This window comes from Pelodiscus sinensis, chromosome 3, assembly GCF_049634645.1.
Source record: "Pelodiscus sinensis isolate JC-2024 chromosome 3, ASM4963464v1, whole genome shotgun sequence".
NCBI lineage: Eukaryota > Metazoa > Chordata > Testudines > Trionychidae > Pelodiscus > Pelodiscus sinensis.
Window position 1 is genome coordinate 7,895,505 of NC_134713.1, and position 7,269 is coordinate 7,902,773.

At 42.8% G+C, this 7,269-nt stretch overlaps 1 long non-coding RNA gene across 1 annotated transcript; it reads left to right on the forward strand.

Moving 5' to 3' along the window:
- Nucleotides 1-419: 419 nt before the first annotated feature.
- LOC112543700 (uncharacterized) lies at nucleotides 420-5,806 on the forward strand. The gene is made up of 3 exons (XR_003086914.2): nucleotides 420-577; nucleotides 1,527-1,651; nucleotides 5,650-5,806. It is a non-coding gene; the product is annotated as an uncharacterized LOC112543700 (long non-coding RNA).
- The last annotated feature ends 1,463 nt before the right edge of the window (nucleotides 5,807-7,269 follow it).

Below are 7,269 nucleotides of genomic sequence, written 5' to 3' on the forward strand. Positions count from 1 at the left end.
TAATTTTTTTAAAGTATTTAAATCTGTCTGTCATGGATCTTGATGGATGAAATTTAGAAAATTCCCTACATATTCATCAAATATTGATTAAAAACTGTACAAAGCAAATACACAAATGTACACCCCTACTACCAAATATTTCCCTCATAGAGTTGTTTTCTGAAAATGCTCCCTCCTCTACAGCCCTCCTCTTATGTTATTAGAAGGATTATCAAGTGGGCGGTAGATGGTTTCCGGATATGAATGTTCATGTTGGAAGTTTCTCAAGGCAGGGGCTTGTCAATTGCATTTCCCTGAAACTCTCCAGGTATGTTTATGGTGCCGCGCAAATAATAATAATTGAGATTAACAAATTGCAGCATCCTTTACAAATATCACTTGCATCAAAACAACATTTCGTCAGACCAGGCCGTATTCCAATCATCAGCACCCTATAAATAGAGAGTGTCTCCTTCTTCTGGCTTCCTCGACATCTCTTCTCTACAGTGACGTTGAGTTCCCAACCAAACTTCAGCTATGAAGATCCTTTACCTTCTTTTTGCTGTCCTCTTCCTCATGATGCAAGTTGGTGCACAAGGTAAGATTTTAATGAAATGTGGGAGCCTGTAGAAGGATATTTGGGAGCATGAACTAAAATTAGCTAAAAAGCTGTCATTTTTTTCCCTAAATCTTTTTCTAAAGAGTAGTACTGCTTACATGTCTGGCAGCGGAAACTCAAAGGCTGTGTCTACACTGGCATGAATTTCCGGAAATGCTTAAAACAGAATAGTTTTTGTTATAAGTATTTCAGGAAAAAGAGCGTCTACATTGGCAGGCTGCTTTTCCGGAAAAGCCCTTTTTCCGGAAAAGCATCTGTGGCCAATGTAGACGCGCTTTTCTGGAAAAGAAAAGTGTCATTTTCGCGATCGGGGCTTTTTTCCGGAAAAGACTACTGGGCTGTCTACACTGGCCCTTTTCCGGAACAGTGTTCCGGAATAAAGACTTATGCCCGAGCGGGAGCAGCGTAGCTTTTCCGGAATAGCGGTTGATTTTGTGCAGTAGAGCATCGTTGCTTTTCCGGAAATTCAAGGGCAAGTGTAGACAGCTTGCAGCTTATTCCGGAAAAGCGGCTGATTTTCTGGAATAAGTGGCCCAGTGTAGACACAGCCAAAATGTATTTGTGAAACAGTCCTGGGATCAGAAAGGTGCCTGTGATGTTCTTATGAAAGTCCATTCAGATTTGGCTGAACTATGAGCTGTGAAAATATCCCCAGACTTCAATCTAGTGGCGTCCCTCACAGACTGTATTCAACAGTTCCATCAATGACCTGACAGGGAACATGAAATCATCACTGATAAACTTTGCCATTAATTGTGCACAGAATGACAGACATTTAAGTATTATGAAACATCCAATAAAATATTCAGGAAGTAAATGTAGTTGATTTGGCTGGGCCTCAGTGATTGTGAAATCGCTGCCGGTCTGCACGAACAGCTCTTCTTTACCCTGCTGTGTGAATGAAAATTAAGACTCTTTCTTTATTCAGGAGGTTGTCGTCCCGGGGCTGTCTTGAGATGTTGGAAAGCAAAAGGAGACTGTTACTTTACACGATGTCCTCGTAATAAAAAATACTTGGGACGCTGCTGTAGGTGGGGCGTTTGCTGCAGATGAGTAAGTTCAAGATTCCACACAGGTTGTGCTGTGAGAATAACAATATTTGTTCCCCTATTTTCCCTGTGCCAGTCGTTGTTTAAGTCTCCTAGAAGCTCCACATCCACAGGATGACTGAGGACAAAGTGGGGCAAAAGAGGCTTCTGTGTTACCTTGACATGGACTAATTGAGTACTGGATTGACTCCTTATAACAACTTTATTGACTTCTCTTACTTACAGCTGCCTTGCCCAACCTGTCTAGGGCCAGTCCCCATGTTGGGGAATCTAGACTCTTCAGTCGATATCAGTTGCCCCCTCTGAAGCCTGATAACACCCAACGTTTTCTCCAGTGCAGCCCTTACAGCAGCACTTGCAAAGAGGGTGGAAAATAGACAATTCTCTCACACAAGTGTTGTTCATACATTGAGGCTGTGTCTACATTGGCACCCTTTTCCGGAAAAGGGATGCTAATGAGACAAGTCGGAATTGCAAATGCCGCGGGGGATTAAAATATCCCCCGTGGCATTTGCATGAACATGGCCGCCGCTTTTTTCGGGCTTGGGGCTTTGCCGGAGAAAAGCGCCAGTCTAGACGGGATCTTGCGGAAAATAAAGCCTTTTCTGGAAGATCCCTTATTCCTGATTTTAAGAGGAATAAGGGATCTTCTGGAAAAGGCTTTATTTTCCAAAAGATCCCGTCTAGACTGGTGCTTTTCTCCGGCAAAGCCCCGAGCCGGAAAAAAGCGGCAGCCATGTTCATGCAAATGCCACGGGGGATATTTAAATCCCCCGCGGCATTTGCAATTCCGACTTGTCTCATTAGCATCCCTTTTCCGGAAAAGGGTGCCAATGTAGACACAGCCTGATAGAACTCTTCCTGAGTCCCTTTCAAAGCCACCATTTCTCCCAAGAGCAGCATAATGCAGACGGGGCAGTGGCCACACTCCTCTGTGTCTACATGTCATTTTACTATAGAGACAACAACAGAAAAGAAAACAAGGGAAGTCTCCAGATGAAAGCTTGGGGCATATGTTTTCTCTGCACCAATTTGCAGGGAACTCTATGGGCATAACGGGTGCATTCTGCCGGCAGGCAGCAAATTTAGATCGTTAATGCTTTGATCACAAAAGTACAAGATTTTAGCAACCTAAACTATGTGGCTGTGTCTACACTGCACCCCTTTTCTGGAAAAGGGATGCAGATTTGACCAGTCGGAATTGCAAATCCGCAGGGGATATTTAAATCCCCCACGGCATTTGCATTTACATGGCTGCCACTTTTTTCCAGCTTGGGGATAAGCCGGAGAAAAGCGCCAGTCTAGACATGATTCTCTGGAAAATAAGCCCTTTTCTGGAGGATCTCTTATTCCTACTTTCAAGTAGGAATAAGAGATCCTCCGGAAAAGGCTTTATTTTCTGGAGAATCACGTCTAGACTGGCGCTTTTCTCCGGCTTATCCCCAAGCCAGAAAAAAGCGGCAGCCATGTAAATGCAAATGCCGCGGGGGATTTAAATATCCCCCGCGGATTTGCAATTCCGACTGGTCTAATCTGCATCCCTTTTCCGGAAAAGGAGTGCAGTGTAGACACAGCCTGTGTGTGTTGGGGGAAAGTAATTCTGCCACATTAGAACATAACTTAAAACAACTCTACTGGATCACACCAAAGCTCCATCTAGCCTAGTATCCTGTCTGCCAACAGTGGCCAATGCCAGATGCCCCAGAGAGAATGAACAGAGCCGGTAATCATCACGTGATATATCCCTTTTCTCCCATTACCAGCTTCTGACAAACAGAAGCTAGCGGGACCTGATTCCTATGCATCCTAGCTAATAGCCATTGATGGACCTATTCTCCATTAATTAATCTAGTTCTTTGTTGAACCCTATTAAAGTCCTGGTCTTCACAACATTGTCTGGCAAGGAGTTCCACAGGCTGATTCTGCATTTTGTAAAAAAATACTTTCTTTTGTTTGCTTTAAACCCTCTACCTATTAATTTTATTTCGTGACCCCCTAGTCCTTATGTCATGGGGACAAGTAAATAACTTTTCGTCATTCACTTTTTCCGCATCAGTCATGATTTTATAGACCTCTCTCATATCCTCCTTTAGTCTCCTCTTTTCTAAGCTGAAATGTCCAAGTCTTTTTAATCTCTCTTCATATGGGACTCATTCCAAATCCCTAATCATTTTTGCTGCCCTTTTCTGAACTTTTTCCAATGCTAAAATATCTTTTTTGAGATGACATGGCCACATCTGCACACAGTATTCAGGATGTAGGCGTACCATGGATTTATACAGAGGCTATAATATAGTCTCTTATTCTCTATCCCTTTTTTAATAATTCTTAAATCCCATTGTTAATGATTCCTGACATTAATATATCCCAATATTAAATTATTGCATGTGTCTCAGACCAATCAAAATAATTTCATATTGGTATTTAATCAAGGCTTATACTTTTAAATGTTACATTGTATATTGTGGTCATTTCCCTATTCTCTGAGGGAATGAGATTAGGGAGGGAGAGATAGCTCAGTGGTTTGGGCATTAGCCTGCTAAACCCAGAGTTGTGAGTTCAATCTTTGCAGAGGCCATTTAGGGATTTAGGGCAAAAATTTGTCAGGGAAGGTAGTTAGTTCTGCTATGAAGGCAGGGGACTGGACTCTATGACCTGTCAAGGTTCCTTCCAGTTCAAGGAGATAGGCAATCTCCATTAATTTAATGTAGATCCTGTTTTCAATAATTAGCTCAGGACGAATTCAAGCATAGCATTTTCTTAGTACACTGTAATACTGGTAATAAAGAACAGCTCACCAGCTATTTACATAATAACTCCGCCTTTTTCCATCCTTGTCCATTTATGGAAATGTTCCCTTTTAGGGGGACTATCTAGACTTGTTCTGGAAGCAACAGACCAGCATTGGTTTGGAGTTCTGCAGTGATCTGTTTGTGACCCTTCACTATTTAGCATTTTTCTCCTGGAACTGAAAGAAAATATGAAATAATCACCAATGAATTTTGTAGTAAATAATTATTGAGGAGCTGGTTAAATAATGAAGAGGACTAGATATTGGAACAGAGCAATTACTAGGAGGCTGCAGAATGGAGTTTGAAAATTCAGACTGGAAATGGCTACAAGTTGAAGCTAGAAAATCTGGACTGGAAATCAGATGTAAATTTGTAATAGGGATGATCCTAACTGTCAGGGTGGTCAAATATTGGAATAAATTGCCAAGGGAGGTGGTGGAATCTCCCTCTCTGGAGATATTTAAGAACAGGTTAGATAGACATCTGTCAGGGATGGTGTAGACGGAGCTTGTTCCTACCTTGAGGGCGGGGGGCTGGACTCGATGACCTCTCGAGGTCCCTTCCAGTCCTATGATTCTATGATTTTATGATTCTATCCAGGGGTTTGGGAGGCTTCTTCACGGACAATTTTTAAATTGAGACTGGATGTTTTTTCTGAAAAGATCTGTTCTAAGTTATTTTATGGAAAAACTTTGGCCTGTGTTATGGCGGAGGTCCCACTAGAATAGATGATCATAATTGTCTCCAGCAGCCTGGGAATGTATGCATCACTGAAATATATTGTAAATAAAAACAGCTGAGGAGAACAAATGTCCAATAAGCCCATGAGGAAGCCTTTTTAGCTCCAAGAGCTTTGTTTTCCCTCTGTTACTATTTCGTTCATGCCAGAGAAATCTCCAATAGCTAATATCCTCTAAGTGCTTACAAACTGATTGTTTAATAATTTGTTTTACCATCTCCCAAGCATTTACAGTAGTCTGATTGGTCTATAATGGTCTTAGTCCACTTCAGTCCCCAGATTTCTGCAGCCATTTATTTACCCTCCATGAATACTTGCATGTATATAACCATTGTTATTAAAACTCTGTGGCTAAAACATTTCGTAGGAACAATGGATCCCCTGCTCTGGAACTAACCAGGAATATCTTCCTGATTTGCCTTTGATTTCTAATGTAATATTATATTATTCTTTCTTTGGTTATACACACAGGGTCCAAGCAAAGACTGTCAATGCAGCATCTCTGGAAATCTGGGAGACATCAGCTTGCTTCTAAAACCTTTGGAGAAAATCCACAAAGGAACTTTGTATCATATTTTAAGACTTTTTACTCTTCTTTCAATAAAAGCAACTGGTTGTGTTGGTGTATGGCAAATAGGTGTGTGAGTGTTTTCGTTAACACACAGGGAAGGGTGTTTTCATATTTCTTTTCCATTACAATCTCTTTCCTCTTGCTCCTGTGTATCTCAATACAGAGCAATGGGGATGACGGCCACACTTTGAAATGTTTGCCGTGTGGAGTTGCTAGAAGGCCCCATGACAGAAATCTCATCCATGTTCCATGTCCCAAAACTATGACATGGTTATTCCATGGCTGTCCCAGGAACTGTAAAGCATGTGAGAAGAGATTGGTGTGTCTGTCTCCATCTCCACCACTTGCCTCATTGTTCTCAGAACATATAATCCCTTGGCACATCACTCTCCCCTCCCCTTCCCATTCCATTCAGCTATTTGTAGGGAGTGCAGATCCATGTACCTGTCCATTTAATATATGCTGTTGGGCTCACCTAGGACAGGCAGAATCTTACTCACCATAGCCCAAGGTTTACACTGAACAGGGCCCCTCATTCCCACTATCCACCTTCTGCTGGGACTCCTGCCTCTGCTTCAGCCAGGCTTTCACAGCCATGGCCACCCAATACACACCTGGTCCACAGCAGAGCCCTGCCCCCCTCCCACAGCTTAGCCTCCCCCCCCTTCCCCCGGGTCATCTGTATCTTAACTCTCCCTTGTCTGGATTTCAGATTTTTATATTTACATTACCTGCAGTTCCCCCCGCCACAGCACCCCTCAGCCCAGCTCACATGGAGACACAAGGTAAGGGGCCCAGATGGCCTAGAAGAAGCAGGGACCTGCAGATTTAATGAATCACAGAAGGCAGGGTGCAAGACTTAGAGTTGTGTAGAGAGGCTAGAGGGGAAAATACAAGGCAGAAATCCCTCCCACCAAAAAAACAAACCAAAAAGTCCTCGACTGTTCTCTTCTACTCTTTGGTGACAAGACAGGAACTGTGAAAAATACTGTGACTGTCCCTATAAAATCATGACATCTGGTCACCCCTCCAATTTTTCCTCTCTTCCCACCTTCTCCTCGCCTCACCTGTATCTGAATCCATAGCTTGTCTTCCCCCAACTTTCTATTGGCACTTACCCCTCTTCTGATGTACTCCTTTTCTGTGTTCCCTCCCCAGGCTGAAATCTGGAACTGGAGAACTCCTGAGCCCTCTGCCTTACCAGTCTGATTTCCTCTCACAGGGTGTGTCTAGACTACAGGGTTTTGTCAACAAAAGTGGACTTTTGTCCACAAAACTATACCTGCGTCTACACTACCACCCAGTTCTGTTGACATACTGCAGAACTCGGCAGTTTTGTCGACGGCGGTAAACCTCATTCTACAAGGAATAACGCCTTTTGTCAACAGAGTTCTGTTGACAGAAGGCATTATTGCATCTACACTGTCCTTTGCATCTACCCTGTCCTACACTCTTATGTCGACAAAGCAGCTTGTTTTGTTGACAGAACTGGATGTAGTCTAGACACACTCACACTGTTT